This window comes from Stenella coeruleoalba (assembly GCF_951394435.1).
Source record: "Stenella coeruleoalba genome assembly, chromosome: 17".
NCBI classification, from domain to species: domain Eukaryota; kingdom Metazoa; phylum Chordata; class Mammalia; order Artiodactyla; family Delphinidae; genus Stenella; species Stenella coeruleoalba.
Genome location: NC_137163.1, coordinates 71,588,221 through 71,615,843, shown reverse-complemented (window position 1 = coordinate 71,615,843; position 27,623 = coordinate 71,588,221). Strand labels below are relative to the sequence as shown.

The following is a 27,623-nucleotide window of genomic DNA, read 5'->3' as shown; positions in this document are numbered from 1 at the left end:
TTTCCGTGCGAGGGCTTTCTCTAGTTGTGGCGAGCGGGGCCCACTCTTCATCGTGGTGCGCGGGACTCTCACTATCGCGGCCTCTCTTGTTGCGGAGCACAGGCTCCAGACGCGCAGGCTCAGTAGTTGTGGCTCACGGGCCTAGTCGCTCCGTGGCATGTGGGATCCTCCCAGACCAGGGCTCGAACCCGTGTCCCCTGCATTGGCAGGCGGACTCCCAACCACTGCACCACCAGGAAAGCCCCATGTATGTACTTTTAATGCATGAGTTAAAATATAATGAAGTTCTATACATGAACGTCCATAGCAATTTTGTGAGAGCTGAAAGCTAGAAACAACCTAAATGTCCTTCAACAGGTGAATAGATAAGCCAGCTAGTGTATTGATACAATGCAAGGCTACTCAGTAGTAAAAAGGAACAAACAACCTATACGTGCAACAACTTAGATGATCCTCAGATACATTGTGAGAAGTCAGTTTCAAAAGGTATCACTCTGTTATTCCATTTATTTGACGTTCTCAAAAAGAGGAAACTATTGTCATAGAAAATTAATCAGTGTTTGCCAGGAGTGAGGTAAGGGTGTAACTATAAAGGGATAGCATAAGAGAGAGTTTTAAGATGATAAAACTGTTCTGTATGTTGATTGCAGTGGTGGGTGTACAAATCTATTCATGTATTAAAATTCATATAACTGTATATCAAAAGCAAAAAATACACTGTATTTAGGTATATATGATAATATACCTAAAAATGTAATCAAAATATATAATGAAGTTCTAATATGTTCTCTTTGAGCCCCAGTGGTTCACCATCCACCTTTTACCTCTAAATTCCCTTTTAGTGATCACAGTCTGAAATAATCAAGTTACTATGACAGACTGAAAATAGTCAAAACTTCTTTGACACTTTCCCACCAAGAGGTGGGGTCTTTGTCCCCTCCCCTTAAATCTGAGAGAGCCCTTTCACTGCTATGACAAATAGAATACAGAGGAAATGGTTTTGTGTCAACTTTTGGGGCCAGATCTTAAGAAACTGGAAGCTTCCACTCACTTTTTTTGGGAACACTCACTCTTGGAACCCACACACCATCCTGTGGGGAAGCCCAAGCAGCTGCATGGAGAATCCCACGTGGAAAGAAATCAAGGCTTCTGACTGACATCCAGCAACCACTTGCCAGCCATGTGAGTGAGCCATGCTGGAAGTGGGTATCCAGCTGGAAGCAAACCACTTCAGCTGATACCACAGGGACAGAGACAAGACATTGCCACCCTTCTGCCACCAAATTGCAGATGGGTGAGCAAAATTAATTACTGTGGTTGCTTTAAGCTGTTAAGTGTCGGAGAGATTCGTTATATAGTAATAGATAACAGAGAGTTCCTCAGGAAAACACAGGCCTCACAGTCACGAGTCATTGACTTATTGCAGAGTTTATTAATGTGCCAACCTCGAGAACCTGCGTCAGAATGGTCTGAAGTTTTGTGAAAAAGCAAGTCCCCACCCCTTGCCAAACCTACTGAAAAAGAATCTCTTCAAGTGGGAATCCAGAAACCCACGTCTTTAACAAGCCACCCCTGTGATCCTAGTGCATCCTAATGTTGGACTCCCAGCAATTCAGACACACTGAAAAAATTAATTGGGAATAGCTGGACTGGGGGGCGATGTCCCGTGTCACTACCAGAAAAGATAAGGAAGTTCAATGAGAAAGAAAATTGCTACAAGCAAACCAGGCAGAGAGGTTCCTGAAGTAAGGTTGTTCGAAAGACAAGAGCACAGCAGAGCATAGATTCTAAATGGACGTGAAAACAAGAGGAAATAAGACCAGGTGTATTGCAGGGAATGGGTAGGAACAGTGACGTTTATTAAATGGCCACATCATATTGATAGGGTATTTAAGCCCTATGGTTTTATGGATTTTGACAAATTAATAGTAATGATGATGATAATAAAGAAGAGGAGGAAGAAAGATGGGGGGAGAAGGTGAGGGAGAGGAAGAGGAAGAAGAAGAAGTGGAGAAAGAGGAAGAATGACAATATAGAGGAAAAGTAACAAAGCTAATTTGTTTTTGTTCTTCACAGTTTAGTGATTTCATACATATACATATATATTTAAAAGAAAACCCAGTTAAAAACTATAATCACCTTTCTTTTATAAATACTCATTTTTTGTTCATTAAAGCTATTCCTGCGTAAAGTAGACTCTTGGAAGACGTGCTTCCCATCTTCCATCACAGAATGAAAGATAGAGACTTTTTTTTTAATTTGCCACATCTGCTTCAAAGTGACTTTGAAATGAAGTGGGAAATGAATACATTTAAGAAACCATCATTGTGTTCCAATTACTAAAAGCAAAAACATCGATCAAAGGAGGAGCCAGAATTCTATTATTAGACATAGATTTGAACTTCAAGGTGCTCAGAGTGGGCGCCAGAAGACAGAAATGGAAAGGATCTATGATTAATGACCGAACATAGCAAATTTCTAGATATATGTTCACAAACCAATATTTTTCCTGTCTTTCCTGTTTTTACTTTTGGATTTGGGGCCATAGCTATAAGTCACCTGACACAACATTTTTGAATATTCTTCGATTGGTCTTTTGGTGACGACTTATCAGGAATCTGAGATTCATATTTGATTATCACTTATTTTGCCCACTAAGAAATAAACACATCCAGTTTTTTCCTCTGTATTCAACAAACTGAAGTGTATGTACTAGAATTGAACCTGAGTTTTAATATTAAACTCAAGGGTGGATGTAAACAGTAAATAGCATTAACTAAAGGGTTGAAAATCAAATAGTAAATGTGAACACACTCAATATACATTCCTGAACATAACAAGGGCTTGATTAATATAATTTTCCATACATCCTTCTGAAGGTAAATTAGTCCCTTTCCTTCTTAGAGTCTCCATTATCAATTTTTTTCTGAATTTTTTAATGTATGTTCACCATCATGGCTGGATACAACCATAAAAATACTGATATATCCAACTATAAAAGCAGTTGTATTACTGAAAATACTGTGCTAGAAAATGAAACATATAATTCCCACTATGTCTAAAATAAATGTTTTAATATAACATATCCTTCTGTTACAGATTTCTAATATAATGTATAGACATCTGTAACAGTAAGATATAAGGAAGACTTAGCAAATTTATTAACTACAGTCCTGTCTTTCATCCACAAGTTTCAATACTGCGTTGCATAATGTCAGCCTGGCCTTCTCTGACCATCCTTGAGATTCCCTTTTAGGTGGCAGGAGGGGGAATTGGAGGAAGGTAGTCAAAAGTTATAAACTCCCAGTTTAAGATAAGTAAGTACTGGGTATGTAATATACAACATGATGGCTATAGTTAATACTACTGTATGATATATAGGGACACTGTTAAGACAATAGATCCTAAGAGGTCTCATCACATGGAGAAAAATTTCTTCCTTTTTTTTTTTTTTTTAACATCTTTATTGGGGTATAATTGCTTTACAATGGTGTGTTAGTTTCTGCTTTATAACAAAGTGAATCAGTTATACATATGTTCCCATATCTCTTGCGTCTCCCTCCCTCCCACCCTCCCTATTCCACTCCTCCAGGTGGTCACAAAGCACCAAGCCGATATCCCTGTGCCATGCGGCTGCTTCCCACTAGCTATCTACCTTACGTTTGTAAGTGTATATATGTCCATGCCTCTCTCTCGCCCTGTCACAGCTCACCCTTCCCCCTCCCCATATCCTCAAGTCCGTTCTCCAGTAGGTCTGTGTCTTTATTCCTGTCTTACCCCTAGGTTCTTCATGACATTTTTTTCCCTTAAATTCCATATATATGTGTTAGTATACAGTATTTGTCTTTCTCTTTCTGACTTACTTCACTCTGTATGACACACTCTAGGTCTATCCACCTCATTACAAATAGCTCAATTTTGTTTCTTTTTATGGCTGAGTAATATTCCATTGTATATATGTGCCACATCTTCTTTATCCATTCATCCGATGATGGGCACTTCGGTTGTTTCCACCTCTGGGCTATTTTGTATAGAGCTGCAATGAACATTTTGGTACATGACACTTTTTGAATTTTGGTTTTCTCAGGGTATAAGCCCAGTAGTGGGATTGCTGGGTCATATGGTAGTTCTATTTGTAGTTTTTTAAGGAACCTCCATACTGTTCTCCATAGTGGCTGAACCAATTCACATTCCCACCAGCAGTGCAAGAGTGTTCCCTTTTCTCCACACCCTCTCCAGAATTTATTGTTTCTAGATTTTTTGATGATGGCCATTCTAACTGGTGTGAGATGATATCTCATTGTAGTTTTGATTTGCATTTCTCTAATGATTAATGATGTTGAGCATTCTTTCATGTGTTTGTTGGCAATCTGTATATCTTCTTTGGAGAAATGTCTATTTAGGTCTTCTGCCCATTTTTAGATTGGGTGGTTTGTTTTTTTCTTATTGAGCTGCATGAGCTGCTTATAAATTTTGGAAATTAATCCTTTGTCAGTTGCTTCATTTGCAAATATTTTCTCCCATTCTGAGGGTTGTCTTTTGGTCTTGTTTATGGTTTCCTTTGCTGTGCAAAAGCTTTGAAGTTTCATTAGGTCCCATTTGTTTATTTTTGTTTTTATTTCCATCTGCCTAGCAGGTGGGTCAAAAAGGATCTTGCTGTGATTTATGTCATAGAGGGTTCTGCCTATGTTTTCCTCTAAGAGTTTGATAGTTTCTGGCCTTACATTTAGGTCTTGAATCCATTTTGAGCTTATTTTTGTGTATGGTGTTAGGGAGTGATCTAATCTCATACTTTTACATGTACCTGTCCAGTTTTCCCAGCACCACTTACTGAAGAGGCTGTCCTTTCTCCACTGTACATTCCTGCCACCTTTACCAAAGATAAGGTGTCCATATGTGCGTGGGTTTATCTCTGGGCTTTCTATCCTATTCCATTGATCTATATTTCTGTTTTTGTGCTAGTACCATACTGTCTTGATTACTGTGGCTTTGTAGTACAGTCTGAAGTCAGGGAGCCTGATTCCTCTAGCTCCGTTTTTCGTTCCCAAGATTGCTTTGGCTATTCGGGGTCTTTTGTGTTTCCATACAAATTGTGAAATTTTTTGTTCTAGTTCTGTGAAAAATGCCAGTGGTAGTTTCATAGGAATTGCATTGAATCTATAGATTGCTTTGGGTAGTAGAGTCATTTTCACAATGTTGATTCTTCCAATCCAAGAACATGGTATATCTCTCTATCTTTTTGTATCATCTTTAATTTCTTTCATCAGTGTCTTATAATTTTCTGCATACAGGTCTTTTGTTTCCTCAGGTAGGTTTATTCCTAGATATTTTATTCTTTTTGTTGCAATGGTAAATAGGAGTGTTTTCTTGATTTCACTTTCAGATTTTTCATCATTAGTATATAGGAATGCCAGAGACTTCTGTGCATTAATTTTGTATCCTGCAACTTTACCAAATTCATTGATTAGCTCTAGTAGTTTTCTGGTAGCATCTTTAGGATTCTCTATGTATAGTATTGTGTCATCTGCAAACAGTGAAAGCTTTACTTCTTCTTTTCCGATTTGGTTTCCTTTAATTTCCTTTTCTTCTCTGATTCCTGTGGCTAAAACTTCCAAAACTATATTGAATAAGAGTGGTGAGAGTGGGCAACCTTGTCTTGTTCCTGATCTTAGTGGAAATGCTTTCAGCTTTTCACCATTGAGGATGATGTTGGCTGTGGGCTTCTCATATATGGCCTTTATTATGTTGAGGAAAGTTCCCTCTATGCCTACTTTCTGGAGGGTTTTTATCATAAATGGGTGTTGAATTTTGTCAAAAGCTTTCTCTGCATCTATTGAGATGATCATATGGTTTTTCTCCTTCAATTTGTTAATATGGTGTATCACATTGATAGATTTGCATATATTGAAGAATCCTTGCATTCCTGGAATAAACCCCACTTGATCATGGTGTATGATCCGTTTAATGTGCTGTTGGATTCTGTTTGCTAGTATTTTGTTGAGGATTTTTGCATCTATGTTCATTAGTGATATTGGCCTGTAGTTTTCTTTCTCTGTGACATCCTTGTCTGGTTTTGCTATCAAGGTAATGGTGGCCTCATAGAATGAGTTTGGGACTGTTCCTCCCTCTGCTATATTTTGGAAGAGTTTGAGAAGGATAGTTGTTAGCTCTTCTCTAAATGTTTGATAGAATTCGCCTGTGAAGCCATCTGGGCCTGGGCTTTTGTTTGTTGGAAGATTTTTAATCACAGTTTCAATTTCTGTGCTTGTGATTGGTCTGTTCATATTTTCTATTTCTTCCTGATTCAGTCTTGGCAGGTTGTGCATTTCTAAGAATTTGTCCATCTTCCAGATTGTCCATTTTATTGGCATAGAGTTGCTTGTAGTAATCTCTCATGATCTTTTTTATTTCTGCAGTGTCAGTTGTTACTTCTCCTTTTTCATGTCTAATTCTATTGATGTGAGTCTTCTCCCTTTTTTTTTTTGATGAGTTTGGCTAATGGTTTATCTATTTTATCTTCTCAAAGAACCAGCTTTTCGTTTTATTGATCTTTGCTATTGTTTCCTTCATTTCTTTTTCATTTATTTCTGATCTGATCTTTATGATTTCTTTCCTTCTGCTAACTTTGGGGTTTTCTTGTTCTTCTTTCTCTAATTGCTTGAGATGCAAGGTTAGGTTGTTTATTCGAGATGTTTCCTGCTTCTTAAGGTGGGCTTGTGTTGCTATAAACTTCTCTCTTAGAACTGCTTTTGCTGCATCCCATGGGTTTTGGGTCGTCGTGTCTCCATTGTCATTTGTTTCTAGGTATTTTTTTATTTCCTCTTTGATTTCTTCAGTGATCACTTCATTATTAAGTAGTGTATTGTTTAGCCTCCATGTGTTTGTATTTTTTACAGATCTTTTCCTGTAATGGACATCTAGTCTCACGGCGTTGTGGTCAGAAAAGATACTTGATACAATTTCAATTTTCTTAAATTTACCAAGGCTTGATTTGTGACCCAAGATATGATCTATCCTGGAGAATGTTCCATGAGCACTTGAGAAAAATGTGTATTCTGTTGTTTTCGGATGGAGTGTCCTATAAATATCAATTAAGTCCATCTTGTTTAATGTATCATTTAAACCTTGTGTTTCCTTATTTATTTTCATTTTGGATGATGTGTCCATTGGTGAAAGTGGGGTGTTAAAGTCCCCTACTATGATTGTGTTACTGTCGATTTCCCCTTTTATGGCTGTTAGTATTTGCCTCATGTATTGAGGTGCTTCAGTGCTGGGTCCATAAATATTTACAATTGTTATATCTTCTTCTTGGATCGATCCCTTGATCATTATGTAGTGTCCTTCTTTGTCTCTTCTAATAGTCTTTATTTTAAAGTCTATTTTGTCTGATATGAGTACTGCTACTCCAGCTTTCTTTTGGTTTCCATTTGCATGAAATATCTTTTTCCATCCTCTTACTTTCAGTCTGTATGTGTCTCTAGGTCTGAAGTGGGTCTCTTGTAGACAGCAAATATATGGGTCTTGTTTTTGTATCCATTCAGCCAATCTGTGTCTTTTGGTGGGAGCAATTAGTCCATTTACATTTAAGGTAATTATCGATATGTATGTTCCTCTTACCATTTTCTAAATTGTTTTGGGTTCGTTATTATAGGTCCTTTCCTTCTCTTGTGTTTCTTGTCTAGAGAAGTTCCTTTAGCATTTGTTGTAAAGCTGGTTTGGTGGTGCTGAACTCTCTCAGCTTTTGCTTGTCTGTAAAGGTTTTAATTTCTCCATCAAATCTGAATGAGATCCTTGCTGGGTAGAGTGATCTTGGTTGTAGGTTTTTCCCTTTCATCACTTTAAATATGTCCTGCCAGTCCCTTCTGGCTTGCAGGGTTTCTGCTGAAAGATCAGCTGTTAACCTTAAGGGGATTCCCTTGTGTGTTATTTGTTGCTTTTCCCTTGCTGCTTTTAATATGCTTTCTTTGTATTTAATATTTGACAGTTTGATTAATATGTGTCTTGGCATATTTCTCCTTGGATTTATCCTGTATGGGACTCTCTCTGCTTCCTGGACTTGATTAACTATTTCCTTTCCCATATTTGGGAAGTTTTCAACTATAATCTCTTCAAATATTTTCTCAGTCCCTTTCTTTTTCTCTTCTTCTTCTGGAACCCCTATAATTCGAATGTTGGTGCGTTTAATGTTGTCCCAGAGGTCTCTGAGACTGTCCTCAGTTCTTTTCATTCTTTTTTCTTTATTCTGCTCTGCAGTAGTTATTTCCACTATTTTATCTTCCAGGTCACTTATCCGTTCTTCTGCCTCAGTTATTCTGCTATTGATCCCATCTAGAGTATTTTTAATTTCATTTATTGTGCTGTTCATCGTTGCTTGTTTCATCTTTATTTCTTCTAGGTCCTTGTTAAATGTTTCTTGCATTTTGTCCATTCTATTTCCAAGATTTTGGCTCATCTTTACTATCATTATTCTGAATCCTTTTTCAGGTAGACTGCCTATTTCCTCTTCATTTGTTAGGTCTGGTGCATTTTTTTCTTGCTCCTTCATCTGCTGTGTGTTTTTCTGTCTTCTCATTTTGCTTATCTTACTGTGTTTGGGGTCTCCTTTTTGCAGGCTGCAGGTTCGTAGTTCCCATTGTTTTTGATGTCTGTCTCCAGTGGCTAAGGTTGGTTCAGTGGGTTGTGTAGGCTTCCTGGTGGAGGGGACTAGTGCCTGTGTTGTGGTGGATGAGGCTGGATCTTGTCTCTGTAGTGGGCAAGTCCACGTCTGGTGGTGTGTTTTGGGGTGTCTGTGGACTTATTATGATTATAGGCAGCCTCTCTGCTAATGGGTGGGGTTGTGTTCCTGTTTTGCTAGTTGTTTGGCATAGGTTGTCCAGCACTGTAGCTTGCTGGTCGTTGAGTGAAGCTGGGTGCTGGTGTTGAGATGGAGATCTCTGGGAGATTTTTGCCATTTGATATTATGTGGAGCTGGGAGGTCTCTTGTTGACCAGTGTCCTGAAGTTGGCTCTCCCACCTCAGAGGCAGAGCCCTGACTCCTGGCTGGAGCACCAAGAGCCTTTCATCCACACGGCTCAGAATAAAAGGGAGAAGAAGTAGAGAGAATTAGCAGAAGTAGGAAGAAAGAAAGAAAGGAGGGAAGGAAGGAAGAAAGAAAGAAAGAAGAAAAGAAGGAAAGAAGGCAAGAAGGAAAGAAAGGAGGGAGGGAGGGAGTGAGGAAAGAAGGAAGGAAGGAAGGAAAAAAGACAAAGAAGATACAGTAAAATAAAATAAAGTATAATAAAGTTATTGAATTAAAAAATAATTATTTAGAGAAAGAAGGGACGGATAGAACCTTAGGACAAATGGTGGAAGCAAAGCTATACAGACATAATCTTACACAGAAGCATACACATACACCCTCACAAAAAGACGAAAAGGGGGAAAAAATCATAAATCTTGCTCTCAAAGTCCACCTCCTCAATTTGGGACGATTCGTCGTCTATTCATGTATTCCACAGATGCAGGTACATCAAGTTGATTGTGGAACTTTAATCTGCTGCTTCTGAGGCTCCTGGGAGAGATTTCCCTTTCTCCTCTTTGTTCTCACAGCTCCCGGGGCTCAGCTTTGGATCTGGCCCCGCCTCTGCGTGTAGGTCGCTGGAGGGCGTCTGTTCTCTGCTCAGACAGGACGGGGTTAAAGGAGCCGCTGATTCGGTGGCTCTGGCTCACTCATGCCGGGGGGGGGGGGGGGGGGGGGGGGGGGGGGGGGGTGATGGAGTGCGGGGCGGGCCTGCGGCGGCAGAGGCCAGCGTGACGTTGCACCAGCGTGAGGCGCGCCATGCGTTTTCCCGGGGAAGTTGACCCTGGATCCCGTGACCCTGGCAGTGGCGGGCTGCACAGTCTCCCGGAAGAGGGGTGTGAATAGTGACCTGTGCTCGCACACAGGCTTCTTGGTGGCGGCAGCAGCAGCCTTAGCGTCTCCCGCCCGTCTCTGGGGTTCGCGCTTTTAGCCGCGGCTCGCGCCCGTCTCTGGAGCTCCTTTAAGCAGCGTTCTTAAACCCCTCTCCTCGTGCACCAGGAAACAAAGAGGGAAGAAAAAGTCTCTTGCCTCTTCGCAGGTGCAGACTTTCCCCCGGACTCCCTCCCGGCTAGCCGTGGCGCACTAACCCCTGCAGGCTGTGTTCACGCCGCCAACCCCAGTCCTCTCCCGGCGCTCTGACCGAAGCCCGAGCCTCAGCTCCCAGCCCCGCCCGCCCCAGCGGGGGAGCAGACAAGCCTCTCGGGCTGGTGAGTGCCGGTCGGCCCTGATCCTCTGTGCGGGAATCTCTCCGCTTTGCCCTCCGCACCCCTGTTGCTGTGCTCTCCTCTGCGGCCCCGAAGCTCCCCCCTCCACCTCCCGCAGTCTCCGCCCGCAAAGGGGCTTCCTAGTGTGTGGAAACCTTTCCTCCTTCACAGCTCCCTCCCACTGGTGCAGGTGCTGTCCCTATTCTTTTGTCTCTGTTTTTTCTTTTTTTCTTTTGCCCTATCCAGGTACGTGGGGAGTTTCTTGCCTTTTGGGAGGTCTGAGGTCTTCTGCCAGCGTTCAGTAGGTGTTCTGTAGGAGTTGTTCCACGTGTAGATGTATTTCTGGTGTATCTGTGGGGAGGAAGGTGATCTCCACATCTTACTCTTCCGCCATCTTCCCAGCACCCCCCCCATTTCTTTTTATTGTATCTATATGAGTTGATGGTTTTTAACTAAACCTATTGTAGTTATCATTTCACAACACATGTAACTCAAACTATTACGCTGTATACCTTAAACTTATGCAGTGATGTATTACAATTATTTCCAGTAAAAACTGGAGAATTTTTTCTTTAAAAAAAAAAAAAGATTATCTTTTACTAAAATTGGAAGGCAAAGTAGCAGCTGCTGTTGTCAAGCACCTAGAACTGACAGATTTTTTTACATCACAGAGAGCAAAGAACAAAGTCACCTGCATGGATCAGGGGTCGGCACTGGACAGACCCGGCCCGCAGACAGATGGAGTTTGGGCGGGGCCTCTCCCTGTGTCTACCTCGTAGCTTTGGCTCTGATGGCTTCCAGCTCTCTGTGGTGAGGTCCATGGTAAAGAGATGACTCAAATGAAGCAATGTCCAGAGATACTTAAGAAACTGGACCCCATAACCTGCCTAGGAACTTAATCAGTGTTTAGTCAATTCAAGGAGTTAAGGCACTAATATCTGTTTGTTTTGTTTTGTTTTGTTTTGGTACGCGGGCCTCTCACTGTTGTGGCCTCTCCCGTTGCGGAGCGCAGGCTCAGCAGCCATGGCTCACGGGCCCAGCCGCTCCGTGTCATGTGGGATCTTCCCGGACCAGGGCACGAACCCGTGTCCCCTGCATTGGCAGGCGGACTCTCAACCACTACGCCACCAGGGAAGCCCCTAAGGCACTAATATTTGTATGAAGAGTTGAGCAGAGATTGAAAGCGATAAACCTTTTAGTAAACAAAAAACGAGTTTGCCTGGAAAGTTGAAATGCGACAGGTACATTTATCACTAAAGGGAGTAAACGCAATTTCTGTCAAATTCACTCACAGAAAAGTTTAGGCTCACAGTCCTGCCTCCGTTTGACATTCATGCAAGATTCCACTATGTGTTTTCTAAGAAAATATTAGCAAGGAGTAAGCAGCTTCCCCACTGTTAGGACCCTGTAAATGACACTGGGTATAACGAACTGGCATTTGTTTTTAATGAATGATACCTTCTTTCTGTCTTCACAAATTTGCAGTTTATTTAAGATGTTTGAAGTTGATTGATTCTGTGCGTCTTCATGAGATGCAGAACATAACACCGTCTCCATTTAAGATTAAAATAGGGCTTCTCTGGTGGTGCAGTGGTTGAGAGTCCGCCTGCCGATGCAGGGGACGCGGGTTCGTGCCCTGGTCCGGGAAGATCCCACATGACACGGAGCGGCTGGGCCCGTGAGCCATGGCCGCTGAGCCTGCGCGTCCGGAGCCTGTGCTCCGCAACGGGAGACGCCACAACAGTGAGAGGCCCGCGTACCGCAAAAAAAAAAAGAAAGATTAAAACATTACTTCATGATATGTTTGAATCGGCAATTCGTGATTTAATAATGATAACAGTTGCTGAAGTGAGCTGTGGATGTTCATAATATAGATGCATGGGAAAGACCCCCTCAATCGGTATCAGGCAATTTAAAGAATTGCCTCCCCCTGCCTGAAAATTCCAGTAAGATTTTAGAGTTATCTCAAAGTGATTTTTAATTGTTCGGTGGAAAATTTTTATCTGAATATGGAAACAATGTGTACAGCATTGTACTATGGTATGCAAACATCGTGGCATTTTGGTGACCAGAGAACGGTATTTCTGTTTCAAGTTTGTAGCTCAGGATTTTGTATTTTTCCATCTGTCTACTGATTTGTAACAGAACAACTTTTGGAGTAGCTAGATTCGACAAAATGTAATGTACTATCAAATAATATTCACACAATTTTTCTAAATTCAATATGCTTCATGGTTAATGAGAAACAAAAGACACTGAGCTAATTCACTTTGTCTCTTGTGCCAAAAACAACTTGAAATTACAAGAGCAGTTTACCTTAGACATGATCCAATATGCCCTCCTCATCAGAGGGAATCCTGTTGTAGGGAACTGCAGGATGCTTGAGGGGTTGATGTCAAGAGAGACGTCGAACTTAAATTTTTTAAATTGGTTTGGCTGCATAGTCTGTGTCTATTAAATGTCTACTTGGTGCAAAGTACAGCCTAAGAGCTAATGAGAGATAAAAGTAAGGAAAAGCCCTCTTGATGCTTAGAAACTTGCTAGGAAAATAAAAAGTATATGGAGGAAGTAGTTAAATCCTAGGATTTAGAAATGTGTAATGATATCAAAATGGGTGTGAAGGCAACGTTCAGAGTGCTTCTCTAAACACTGAGGAAGACAGATGGGACTTTTAGAAAGAGACTGTGGATTTAGTGGAAACTTAATAAGAATGGAAAATGGAAACAAATAGAATTATGTAGCTAGGTTAACTCTCAAGTTATTCCATAATTGTCTTATTAGACGTGTAAATGTTATTCTGCCCCGAAGTATGGTCTACATAAGTTTTAACCAGAGAAAACCAATCCTTTAGATATAGCAGATGGGGGTACTGGTTGGTAGAGTAGTGATTGACTCTCTCTATATATATGAAAGATTTTGCATTTATAAGATATGATTGCAAATTCTTTTCCCATTTAGATTATTACCGAATACTGAGCAGCGTTCCCTGTGCTACACAGTAGGTCCTTGTTGGTTATCTCTTTTAAATATAGCAGTGTGTACATGTCAATCCCAAACTCCCAAAAGAATAGATACATGTATGTGTATAACTGAATCACTTTGCTGTACACCTGAAACTAACACACCATTGTTAATCAACTATGCTCCTGTATAAAAAAAAAAATTTTTTTAACTTTCTCATAAAAAGACATACTTATTAGGCATAAGAGATAGAAAAACCATCACATATTTAATTTGCACAAAATATTTGCACATATCCAAGGGAATAAACTTTGCATTTGAGACACCAATTTCCAGTCATTTGAGTAAAATGTAACTATACATTGTCCTTCAGCTTGAACCAGACAATATTTGTATTCCTGAGGATAGGTTGTACTCCTCTAAGAAAGAAATGAGTGACAAGAAAATGAGCGACTTGTCATTAACTTTCTTAACTTCGGATAACGGGGGAATTTCAGTATGCGTGGCGGGCTTCCCCTTGCTCCTACGTACAAGGGTTATAGGGACCCGGCTCCACACCTGAGCACTGCAGAAAGCAGATGTTTCTGACATAATTTCATCCCCTTCCAAAATATATCCACTCCCATCTCTCTATCAGGCAGAATCTGACAGTAAGGCCCTTTCTATGTCATGTTGCTTTTGACTTTACATCTTTCCTCCTTCTAAAGGCTTAATAACAAGAATTCTTCATCTATCATTGACTTTAACTCCCTTATTTATGCACTCAGTTGTCTTTTTTTTAACCAATCTAAAATATGCCAAGCCTGACAGACTATTCTAGCTAAAGATCTTAGAGGTTTCTTTGCCTATATTTTAAAAAATAGACTTTACACCACCACAGAGTGATATATATGAGCCTGTTGCCCTATCAGATGGATTTGGCCTTCCTAAAAAGTCTCTTACAAATTAGTAGAAAAAACAAAAGACATTCATATCTGAAATGGTGATGTTTCAGGCTTTTAAAATAATAAATAAAAAGAAATAAGTCTTTTTTAGAGACCTTCCTTTGATGACTTGGAATGGTTCAGATAAATGAAATCAGAAGTGGGTTCCAAGCTGTAGAAAATCAAAGATTTATAAAAGGTCTTCACTGCACCCAGAAACCACATACAAGTTACAGTATTTTCTCCCTAGATTATAAACTAGATAGAGGATAGGATGGATTTTATTTTCAGGCTTATATATTTACATCCACACCCCCCCCACACACACACACAGCACTGCTCTTAGTAGTCATTCAATAAGTATTTTTGAATGAATGAATGGCTTTTGTGAATGTTAGCCAAGCTTACTGTTATCACTAGGGAGGAAAATGTTTCCCACATCCATCTTCCCTGACCTGCATCATTCTTCAGTTGTTAGTTCCACACACAAACAATAGAGCTCTCAAAGACTTAGTGACCTGGTTATATACTTAGAGTTTATCATGCAGATACCATTGTTTAACATAATCTACTCAGTTTCACCACAGACGTCAACGGGGCTTTCTAAGAAATTAATTTTTCATTGTAAAACATGGTTTGAGCTTTCCTCTAGGGCTTGCTCTATTTAAATCTAGAGAATCAGAAAAGAAGCAATAGAAGAGAAAGTGAGATTTTCTTTCCTCTACTTTCCTGTCCTTTTACCCTGCTCTCTACATTCTTTAGTGTTTAAAAAAATGTTTCTATGAAGAGTCCTCCAGAGGACCAGACTGCCTGAGAGTCAGACTGATGGTAACTTTGCTATCCCAATGCTCAATGACCTTCCAGAATGAAAGAAGTTCCACAAATAAACTGAATAATTCTGAGCAAGGCAAATACTACAGGGTGATTTCTCCAATCATTTAAACAGTATTACGTACCTTGTCAGTCCTAGTTTCTGTGTTTAAAAAGCTGGTGACTCAACGCACATAAAGGAAAAATACAACTATGACAAAGGAAAGCAAGAAAACAGTATTGAATCTGTGACTTAGTGAGGATGTCTGAGAAAGAAAAATCACCTGAACAGCATCTCAGCCTCACGGACCTCAGGGCCTGCAGTGATATGCTTGCATGTGTTACAGGCTTGCATGTCCCCCAGGGACTTTCAAACTGAAGAGGCAAGTTAGAGAGTTCTCACATCTACTGCAGCCAGGTATTTCAGAAGGTGGCATCACGGCCCCCTAAAGATGTGCATGTCCTAATCCCAGAACCTGTTAAAATGTTACCTTACATGGCACAAGGGACTTTGCAGATGTGAATACGATTAAGGAGATGAGATGAGTAGATCGTCCTAGATTATACAGATGAACCCAATATAATCACAAAGGTCTTTAGTTGGTTTACAATGCTGTGTTAGTTTCAGGTGTACGGCAAAGTGAATCAGTTATACATATACCTATATCCACTCTTCTTTAGATTCTTTTCCCATATAGGCCATTACAGGGTACTGAGTAGAGTTCCTTGTGCTATACAGTAGGTCCTTATTAGTTATCTATTTTATATATAGTAGTGTGTATATGTCAATCCCAATCTCCCAATTTATCCTTTCCCCCCTTACCGCCTGACAACAGTAAGTTTTTCTACATCTGTAACTCTATTTCTGTTTTGTAGATAAGTTCATTTGTACCTTTTTTTAGATTCCACATGTAAGCGATATCATATGACATTTGCCTTTCTCTGTCTGACTTACTTCACTCAGTATGACAATCTCTAGGTCCACCTATGTTGCTGCAAATGGCATTATTTCATTCTTTTTATGGCTGAGTAATATTCCCTTGTATATATGTACCACGTCTTCTTTATCCATTCCTCTGTCAGGGGACACTTAGGTTGCTTCCATGTCATGGCTATTGTAAATAGTGCTTCAGTGAACATTGTGGTGCATGTATCTTTTTGAACTATGGTTTTCTCTGGGGATATGCCCAGGAATGGGATTGCTGGGTCGTATGGTAGTTCTATTTTTAGTTTTTTAAGGAATCTCCATACTGTTCTCCATAGTGGCTGTATCCATTTACATTCCCACCAACAGTGTAGGAGTGTCTTTAAAAGTGGAAGAGGGGGTCTTCCCTGGTGGCGCAGTGGTTGAGAGTCCGCCTGCCCATGCAGGGGACACGGGTTCCTGCTCTGGTCTGGGAAGATCCCACATGCCGCAGAGCGGCTGGGCCCGTGAGCCATGGCCCCTGAGCCTGCACGTCCGGAGCCCGTGCTCCGCAATGGGAGAGGTCCAACAGTGAGAGGCCCGCGTACGGCAAAAAAAAAAAGTGGAAGAGGGGAGCAGACAAGTGAGGCAGAGAGATGAGAAGTGAAAATTCAACATGCCGTTGCTGCTCTGAAGATGGAAGGGTGGCCCAGCCAAGGAATACATGCAGGGTCTAGAAGCTGGGAAAGGCAGGGAAACGGACTCTCCCCCAGAGCCTTCAGGAAGGACCGAAGCCCTGTCAACACCCTGGTGTTAGCTCGGGAAACTCATCTTGGACTTCTGACTTCCCGAACTGTAAGAAGACAAATTTATGTTGCTGTAAGTGACTAAGTGAGAAAGCTTGAAGACCATCTCATTAGTCGTTTGGGGTCCCAAACTTTATGGGAAAGGCCCTAAAATCTGTAACCAACGAGTACTTTGAGGCACTTTGCAATTTCACAATAAAAGGCTATTTGTATGCTAAATTAATCGTGTGGTAAAGGCAACTGCCAGGGCAAAAGCTGAAATATCAGCTTAAGTGTCTCAAACGTGCAGATCTCTGGCCTCGCTGATCTGACAGGGCATCCTTGGCCTGAGAGGTTTTTTTTGCAGCTCAATTTATTCACATTTCTGCCTTGAGCTTTTAAAAGACATGATTCCATTATTTACGGAAGGCATAATGGAGGAGCTCTCCAGGGTTACTGCACATAAACCTGGAGAGAAAGTGAGTGTATCCACAGAATAAAATAACTCCTTCAAAATGGTCTGTTCTCATGTCCAAGAAGGAAGATTTATTTCTGGGGACGGTAGGGATTTCAGATTCCTTTCAGAAAACTGCAGATTAACTGCGTGCATTTCAGAGACTTACTTGAGCTTTAGGTTAGTGCTGGCAGCAAAATGGGAAATCAAGGTACAAGAAAATGTTCATTTTTACGCCAAGAATGAAGTAGAGGAACTTTCTGTGTCATAAGAAGATTCTCACTGCATTGCCCTCCCCAGATACTATTTTGATTCCCTCTGACTTCAAAATTATCAGGTGTTCACAGCCAGGGTTTAACAAGGACGCTCTCTTTTCTTGTTCTACATTAGTTTTCTCAGTACCGAATGCTGATGTGTTAGGATTGATGTGGTCTTCCTGAAGTTTACGTAAAAGGAAGATTGAGGCAGAGACAAGAGTGAGAAAGACTTACTGGTGAAAGGAGCTTGTTTCTTCTTGGCAACTGTCTGCATTTGGCTTCCCGTGGACTTTGTCACTGCCTGGTCTGCCAAGGGACAGAGGCACTGGGCCTGGGCAATCGATGAATCTCCATGAATTCCACTACCACCCCCCAACAAGGAACTCTGGCCAAGAAGGTCTTAGGGTGTTCCATGCCCTCCGTGCCACTATCTGCATGTCCCACATCCAAAAGGAAATTCGGATGAAATAATTCCTATTTTACCCACCAAGTACATTGTACACAACCGTAAATCGAAGAACAGCTCTCCAGACCTAGAACATATTTGGATACAATTAGAAATAAAAAAGGAATATTTTGCCACGTGCTGGGTTTTTTAGAGATACTGTAAAGGCAGGTGTCCAAAGTTAGGGATGCCTTCAGAGTTTACATATTTTCAATTCTCGTTCCTCCATTGGTTACATGGTTTATAATTCTAATTCTTCTTATTCTAATAATAGATTCATTGACCTGCTGCTAAAGTGATAATCCTGCACCTAACAGAGCTGCCTTCTTGCCCTGTATTTATACCCCCTCCACCGCCCCCGTCACTCCTCCCCCAAACAAGAAGTTCCATAAGAGAGACTCAGGGCTTCCTTAGCTTCCCCCTCCGCCCCACAAGACCTGAATCTAAGTCCTGTTCAGGAGAAGTGCTGGACACAGGCAGAGTGAGTACAGAACCCCAAATGAGGGAAGAAACAGGATCAGGACAAGATTGAAAACTTCCTAAGTAAGTGATGTAGCATTTGTATTCATTATTTTTGCTTATCACAGTTATCCCAGAAGGTGTGAAATAAAATCAGAGAAAAGGAAGTTCTCAGCACACATTCACATAATAGGCCTCACAGATGGGTGTGCTGATCAAGAATACTCTTCCCGCAGGCAGGTCTGGAGGAAGAGGAAACCAGCACTATTTAAGCAAGTATTGGACAGTATGTTAAAAGAAAGAAAAACAGACAGAATCACCCAGACAAAACACAGGTTTCTTTCACTATACCCTGATCTCAGGTGGCCTTGGCCTGCAACGGCTTGAAGCAGGGTTTCAGTTCCCGACCAGTGACTGAGGTTGGGTCGAGGCAGTGAGAGCACCGAATCCCAGCCACTAGACTGGTGGTCAGTGACAAGGCCCTGGTCCTACGGCTTTGCATATGTTATTTTATTTTATCTTCGTTCTTTCTTTCTTTCTTTTTTTTCTCCCTATTATACTGAGCCGTGTGGATGAAAGGCTCTTGGTGCTCCAGCCAGGAGTCAGTGCTGTGCCTCTGAGGTGGGAGAGCCAACTTCAGGACACTGGTCAACAAGAGACCTCCCAGCTCCACGTAATATCAAGTGGCGAAAATCTCCCAGAGATCTCCATCTCAACGCCAAGACCCAGCTTCACTCAACGACCAGCAAGCTACAGTGCTGGACACCCGATGCCAAACAACTAGCAAGACAGGAACACAACCCCACCCATTAGCAGAGAGGCTGCCTAAAATCATAATAAGGCCACAGACACCCCAAAACACACCACCAGACGTGAACCTGCCCACCAGGAAGAAAAGATCCAGCCTCATCCACCAGAACACAGGCACTAGTCCCCTCCACCCGGAAGCCTACACAACCCACTGAACCAACCTTAGCCACTGGAGACAGATACCAAAAACAATGGGAATTACGAACCTGCAGCCTGCAAAAAGGAGACCCCAAACACAGTAAGTTAAGCAAAATAAGAAGACAGAAAAACACACAGCAGATGAAGGAACAAGATAAAAACCCACCACACCTAACAAAGGAAGAGGAAATAGGCAGTCTACCTGAAAAAGAATTCAGAATAATGATAGTAAAGATGATTCAAAATCTTAGAAATAGAATAGAGAAAATACAAGAAACGTTTAACAAGGACCTAGAAGAACTAAAGAGCAAACAAACAGTGATGAACAACACAATAAGTGAAATTTAAAATTCTCGAGAAGAGATCAATAGCAGAAGAACTGAGGCAGAAGAACGGGTAAGTGACCTGGAAGATAAAGTAGTGGAAATATCTACTGCAGAGCAGAATAAAGAAAAAAGAATGAAAAGAATTGAGGTCAGTCCCAGAGACCTCTGGGGCATTAGACTCACCAACATTCAAATTATAGGGGTCCCAGAAGAAGAGAAAAAGAAAGGGACTGAGAAAATATTTGAAGAGATTATAGTTGAAAACTTCCCTAATATGGGAAAGGAAATAGTTAATCAAGTCCAGGAGCACAGAGAGTCCATCACAGGATAAATCCAAGGAGAAACACACCAAGACACATATTAATCAAACTATCAAAAATTAAATACAAAGAAAAAATGTTAAAAGCAGCAAGGGAAAAACAACAACACACAAGGGAATCCCCATAAGGTTAACAGCTGATCTTTCAGCAGAAACTCTGCAAGCCAGGAGGGACTGGCAGGACATATTTAAAGTGATGAAGGAGAAAAACCTACAACCAAGATTACTCTACCCAGCAAGGATCTCATTCAGATATGATGGAGAAATTAAAAACTTTACAGACAAGCAAAAGCTAAGAGAATTCAGCACCACCAAACCAGCTTTACAACAAAAGCTAAAGGAACTTCTCTAGGCAGGAAACACAAGACAAGGGAAAGACCTACAATAACAAACCCAAAACAATTAAGAAAATGGTAATAGGAACATACATATCAGTAATTACCTTAAATGTAAATGGATTAAATGCTCCAACCAAAAGACACAGACTGGCTGAATGGATACAAAAACAAGACCTGTATTTATGCTGTCTACAAGAGACTCACTACAGACCTAGGAACACATACAGACTGAAAGTGAGGGCATGGAAAAAGATATTCCATGCAAATGGAAATCAAAAGAGAGCTGGAGTAGCAATTCTCATATCAGACAAAATAGACTTTAAAATAAAGACTATTAGAAGAGACAAAGAAGGACACTACTTAATGATCAAGGGATTAATCCATGAAGAAGAGATAACAATTGTAAATATTTATGCACCCAACATAGGAGCACCTCAATACATAAGGCGAATACTAACAGCCATAAAAGGGGAAATCGACAGTAACACATAGTGGGGGACTTTAACACCCACTTTCACCAATGGACAGATCATCCAAAATGAAAATAAATAAGGAAACACAAGCTTTAAATGATACATTAAACAAGATGGATTTAATTGATACTTATAGGACATTCCATCCAAAAACAACAGAATACACATTCTTCTCAAGTGCTCATGGAACATTCTCCAGGATAGAGCATATCTTGGATCACAAGTCAAGCCTTGGTAAATTTAAGAAAATTGAAATCATATCAAGTATCTTTTCCGACCACAACGCTATGAGACTAGATATCAATTGCAGGAAAAAATCTGTAAAAAATACAAACACATGGAGGCTAAACAATACACTACTTAATAATGAATTGATCACTGAAGAAATCAAAGAGGAAATCAAAAAATACCTAGAAACAAATGACAATCAAAACACGATGACCCAAAACCTATGGGATGCAGCAAAAGCAGTTCTAAGAGGGAAGTTTATAGCAATACAATCCTACCTTAAGAAACAGGAAACATCTCAAACAAACAACCTAACCTTACACCTAAAGCAATTAGAGAAAGAAGAACAAAAAAAACCAAAGTTAGCAGAAGGAAAGAAATCATAAAGATCAGATCAGAAATAAATGAAAAAGAAATGAAGGAAATGATAGCAAAGATCAGTAAAACTAAAAGCTGCTTCTTTGAGAAGATAAATAAAATTGATAAACCATTAGCCAGACTCATCAAGAAGAAAAGGGAGAAGGCTCAATAGAATTAGAAATGAAAAAGGAGAAGTAACAACTGACACTGCAGAAATACAAAGGATCATGAGAGATTACTACAAGCAACTCTATGCCAATGAAATGGACAACCTGGAAGAAATGGACAAATTCTTAGAAATGTACAACCTGCCGAGACTGAATCAGGAAGATATAGAAAATATGAACAGACCAATCACGAGCACTGAAATTGAAACTGTGATTAAAAATCTTCCAACAAACAAAGCCCAGGCCCAGATGGCTTCACAGGCGAATTCTATCAAACATTTAGAGAAGAGCTAACACCTATCCTTCTCAAACTCTTCCAAAATATAGCAGAGGGAGGAACAGTCCCAAACTCATTCTGTGAGGCCACCATCACCCTGATACCAAAACCAGACAAAGATGTCACAAAGAAAGAAAACTACAGGCCAATATCACTGATGAACATAGATGCAAAAATCCTCAACAAAATACTAGCAAACAGAATCCCACAGCATATTAAAAGGATCATACACCATGATCAAGTGGGGTTTATCCCAGGAATGCAAGGATTCTTCAGTATACGCAAATCAATCAATGTGATACACCATATTAACAAACAGAAGGAGAAAAACCATATGATCATCTCAATAGATGCAGAGAAAGCTTTTGACAAAATTCAACACCCATTTATGATAAAAACCCTCCAGAAAGTAGGCATAGAGGGAACTTTCCTCAACATAATAAAGGCCAAATATGACAAGCCCACAGCCAACATCATCCTCAATGGTGAAAAACTGAAAGCATTTCCACTAAGATCAGGAACAAGACAAGGTTGCCCACTCTCACCACTCTTATTCAATATAGTTTTGGAAGTTTTATCCATAGCAATCAGAGAAGAAAAGGAAATAAAAGGAATCCAAATCGGGAAAGAAGAAGTAAAGCTTTCACTGTTTGCAGATGACACGATACTATACATAGAGAATCCTAAAGATGCTACCAGAAAACTACTAGAGCTAATCAATGAATTTGGTACAGTAGCAGGATACAAAATTAATGCACAGAAATCTCTGGCATTCCTATGCACTAATGATGAAAAATCTGAAATTGAAATTAAGAAAACACTCCCATTTACCATTGCAACAAAAAGAATAAAATATCTAGGAATAAACCTACCTGAGGAGACAAAAGACCTGTATGCAGAAAACTATAAGACACTGATGAAAGAAAATAAAGATGATACAAACAGATGGGTAAGCTGCGACAAAGTGATAGAGTGGCATGGACATATATACACTACCAAATGTAAAATAGCTAGTGGGAAGCAGCCGCATAGCACAGGGAGATCAGCTCAGTGCTTTGTGACCTCCTACAGGGGTGGGATAGGGAGGGTGGGAGGGAGGGAGACGCAAGAGGGAAGAAATATGGGAACATATGTATATGTATAACTGATTCACTTTGTTATAAAGCAGAAACTAACACACCATTGTAAAGCAGTTATACTCCAATAAAGATGTTAAAAAAAAATCCATACATGATCACACAGCTATCAAAGAAGAAGAAAGATCAAAACTGCTAAAGTGGTATATAAAGGGTGAGGAGAGAAAGCCTGTGTGTTTTCATTTCAGTAAATGATGAATGCCTAACAGAGAGGCATAAACTAAAAGCTTTGACAAATGAATTTTCTTAGAAATCAATGACTAGATAACCAGGGCAAGATTTATCAAAAGCATAAGAAGTGTGACAAGTGGGTCAGCTTTTCTGTTTTTACAAATGAAGAGTTGATTTGATTCACATATTTAAATTCCAATTTTAAAGAAGAGCATCATTCTTACGCTACTTTTTTCAGCCCTGGATGGCATGATTTAATTGCGTTGGTGTGCGTAGTTTACTAAGTGATGCCAGTGATGACACGTGAAATGTACATAACGAAGCATCGTTTTCTTGCTGTTTATTTTCTAACTTAAGAGGAAGTTCAGTTCCCTTTTAAAGAGCAAGATTTTCTTATTTCAGTTCACTTTTCCTATACCCTTACTTCAACTAAAATATTACTCAACTGGGAAGAGTCTAGTTAAATTTTACCAAGTTCAAATAAATAAACATATACGTTTAAATTGCTTTAAAGATAATGAGTTTTTATGTTCCTATCCCTGCCCCCTTTCTTTATAAATAATAATACAGAATTTACTAGATCTTTCCCACCAGCCTCCAATACTAAACAAGCTATTTGTGGGTCTCACATTTACAGAGACCCACATTTACGTGTACAGAGACACATTTGCAGTTAGATTCACGTTTACAGAGACAGTGCTGTGTCCCAGGTAGCAGTAGTAGATGTTGCTTCCAATGGTGCTGATTTCAGTAGCACAGAGGATGCAGCCCAGGAAGTGGAAGGGCAGAGGATAAGGAAATTTTTAATAGCTTTGCTCTCTTAGTGCTTTGTCTGAAAGAATTACTGTTATACTTGACATTTGTTGCCATTCTGCTTTTTCATTTTGCGTGAACATCTGTGTGTTGAGGGGAATAGAGGGAAGACCTCAGAAACGTCAGAATTATTGCGAACGGCAGACTCTCAGCAGTCTGCTTAAATGCTGGCTGTAGAGTAGAAACCTGAAACAATAAGAAGCTTTCTAAATTTTGCAAAAAGCAAAACGTGATAGGAGGGGACTTACCTGGTGGTCCAGCGGTTAAGACTCCACCCTTCCATTGCAGGGGGCGCGGGTTCGTTCCCTGGTTTGGGAACTAAGATCCCATGTGCCACGTGGTGCAGCTAAAAAGTAAAATAAAAATGATTTTTTAAAAATATGTGTGTTAGGAAAGCTGTGACTTCTTTCCCAACAGCATAGGTGTATGGTAGGTGATGCCATGAGGAGTGAGGAAGGGCTCTGGCACACTTAAATGTGATCTCACTTCTGCCCCTTCTTACTTGTGACCTCAGGCAGGGTACACAGTCCCTCTAGGCTTCACTCTTCCAACCTGTAAAATGAAATCATACCACCTACCTCATGGGGGTGTTGAGAAGATTAAGAAGATAGTGTACACAAGGTGCCAGGCTCCATCATCGCCAAATTGCTTTTTCTTCCCTTGCTTCTACTTTATTTTAACATTGCAAATAATTTACACTAACAGCCAATCAAGAACTTGAACCAAGGCCCTTTGTAAGGACCTGGCTCAGCCCCCGCAGAGAGAATCTCTAATTCACTGTGATAGGCTCACTCCTGCATCCTCCTGCTGAATAAGTTGCTGGTAAACCCTGGAGATGTTTGAATAGGCACCGGGGATAGTCCATGGTGCTTGCCCACATTTACTTACCTGTTGACTTGAGGTCAGTGGTCTACAGTGCAAAACTGTCAAAAGAATTTCTCTGATGCCCAGTGGGCGAGGCCGAACCCCTTGACCTTGGGTTGCAGCTAACTAGGAGCAGCTGTCCAAGATGACTTGTGTTCTTGCACACGACTCACACCAACACTTAGACAACCTTCAATCCATACACCCAAGACGAGAACCTGATACTTCCACCCAGATGATTTTTCTTCTATAGAGACACTGGAGCTTTCCTGGAACTGAGTCATTAGCCTGGCCTCATTTCAGGACGGGCATTATGCCAAATGCCCACTCAAAGCCTAACATGGGCAGGGCAGATAGGGTTCATCTTGCATGAAAACTCATCTATTGGGAGTGACTTCCTAGACAGCCATGTGTCTAAGAATTCTGAGGCCTCTTCTGACTTCAGCATAAACATAAACATGTGCCTTGGTCAGTGATGGCTTCAGCCGGGGGTCCTGGAGAAAGTTGTTTGGGCACATGGCCAAGTTGGAAGCCTCAGTCGCTGGGGATCTTCAAAGTGCTGCTTTAGTTCAACACGGACATAGACTCTTGTTCAACAGGTGGCCATATTCATACACCCAGTGCGCTGTGTAATGATTGGGTAATTCCTTCAGTTGGGTGACATCACCATGAACCCAATATCCAAAGAATCTCAGTCTCTGGTCAGTGCTACAAGAGATTCCAGACCCACCCATAATTTTAAATATCACCAAGGATATACATTCCTGGATACTACCTGGTCCTTCACAACCTTTTACTTCCAAGGATGCAGGGGCTTATCCAGTATCACTTGAAATCGTTGAAAGCCAAGGCTTGCAGCTGGTGCTTTCCCATCACTTCTAGCAGCCTCCTTCAGCCAGCACGCATACTGGAGTATGAAGAAAACAAAATGTACCAATGCTCACACAGAAATCCCAGGACTCTGAAATATATTTAGACTTTTTAAGCCAAAACCCTGCCTGAATTCTACCCCTCTGCCAGCTGTGGATCTTCTGCCAGGTACATGAATTCATGACCAGTCAAAGATGGCGTCTGTGGAGAATTTAAGGAAAGAAATCTACAGAAGGGACCCATGTGCCCAGCTACTGTCTCTCTTCCTTGTCACGAGGAGACGCAAGGATGCACATCTGTGCAATGAGCACCAGGTATTAAATAAAATCATTATCCAAAATCGATACTTTCCGATTGACTCTTGGCTTGCTGTATCAACACAGGTGAACCACAGTTCATAGCATACAGGGATGCCTGAGAACATATAACTAGTCATAATCATGAAAAAAGATGAAGACCCTAGTTTGAGCTTATTACGTCCATTTTGAATATACAGTTGTCTCTCAGTGTCTGTGGGGTATTGGTTCCAGGGCCCTTCGTGGATGCTCAAGTCCCTTATATAAAATGGAGGAGAATTTGCATATAACCTACACACACCCTCCTGTGTACTTTAAATCATCTCTAGATTACATGTAATACAATGTAAGTGCTATGTAAAGAGTCAGTCGCCAGGGCGTCCCTGGTGGCGCGGTGGTTGGGAGTCCACCTGCCGATGCAGGGGACACGGGTTCGTGCCCCGGTCCGGGAAGATCCCACATGCCGCGGAGCGGCTGGGCCCGTGAGCCATGACCGCTGAGCCTGCGCGTCCGGAGCCTGTGCTCCGCAACGGGAGAGGCCACAACAGTGAGAGGCCCGCGTACCGCAAAAAAAAAAATTAAAAAATAAAGAGTTATGGGTCTTCCCTGGCGGTCCAGTGGTTAAGACTTTGCGCTTCCACTGCAGGGGGCGCGGGTTTGATCCCTGGTCAGGGAACTAAGACCCCACATGTCCCACGGTGTGGCCAAAAAATAAATAAAATAATAAAATAAAGGAGTTAGGCCATGCATAGACCAATTTAACATTAAGTCAACATTAAACAACCCAGACGTGTGACTTGTTTGTCACTGTGGACAGCAAGTCCTGGGAGGGAGCGAAGGAGGGAAAGCTGTGAAGCCCACGGGGAAGACGGTAACGGAACTGTCTCCATCTGAATATCAGCTCTGTGGAGTCTAACTGCATCACGTGGGAGAACGAGCTGTCTTGTATCAAACCCTCACCATCAATTCATGAAATGCTGGTGGCGCTTTCTGGTGGGAGCCAAAAGACCCATTAGCCATTAGCACAGACCAACAGAACCTCAGTGACACACACAAGTCCGCCAAGAGCTGACTTATTTACTGGCCCTCTTCTGCCCTCTCACTGCCAGAGCCAGTACCTTCCCAAGGCACAGAAACAGAAAGACAATATTTTTTATTTTATTTCTTTTTACAGTAGGTCTTTGTTGGTTATTTTAAATACAGCAGTGTGTAGATATCAGTCCCAAACTATCCCTCCCCCCACCCTTCCCCTCTGGTAACTATAAGTTTGTTCTCTAAGTCTGTGAGTCTCTTTCCGTTTTGTAAATAAGTTCATTTGTATTATTATTTTTTAGATTCCGCATATAAGCGATATCACATATTTGAGAAAGACAATTTTAAATCTCTTGGAATTTAATTTCTGAAGGCCCCCAGCTGCCCAGTTGCCTGCAATGCGTGCAGAATTTGTCCATTTTACAGCCCCAGCTAGACTGTCTATGTTCACCTTGGAGCGGCAAAAAGCTAGCCCAGGAGAGCGCTAACTATCAGTGAGGTCTCCACACCTCAAATCATCACCCTCCATCACCTCCACCCTGTGTCTGTCTTGCTTATCAGGCACACTGGTGTCTGTTACATTCTTCACGGTGGTGTTAGGAAAACATCCTCCTTCTGTGGCTACTGAGAAATCTATATTCATGTCATCAAGAAGGATGGACTGGAAGGACTCCTCTATCAGAATCCCAGAATGCAACCGCAGATATCTTTTCTAAACCCTTTATAATCCATCCCAATCACATT

At 41.1% G+C, this 27,623-nt stretch overlaps 1 protein-coding gene and 1 long non-coding RNA gene across 2 annotated transcripts in view; one reads left to right on the top strand and one right to left on the bottom strand.

Annotated features, from left to right (window-relative positions):
* The window catches only part of NKAIN3 (sodium/potassium transporting ATPase interacting 3), a gene marked incomplete at its 3' end in the record, with an annotated part of 507,014 nt that overhangs the window by 415,403 nt on the left and 63,988 nt on the right, over positions 1-27,623 (top strand).
* LOC307175928 overlaps positions 24,352-27,623 on the bottom strand; it is a 91,693-nt gene continuing 88,421 nt past the window's right edge. The window contains exon 4 of the long non-coding RNA XR_013824556.1: positions 24,352-25,588. This is a non-coding gene — a long non-coding RNA (uncharacterized lncRNA). The remainder of the gene's footprint in view (positions 25,589-27,623) is intronic.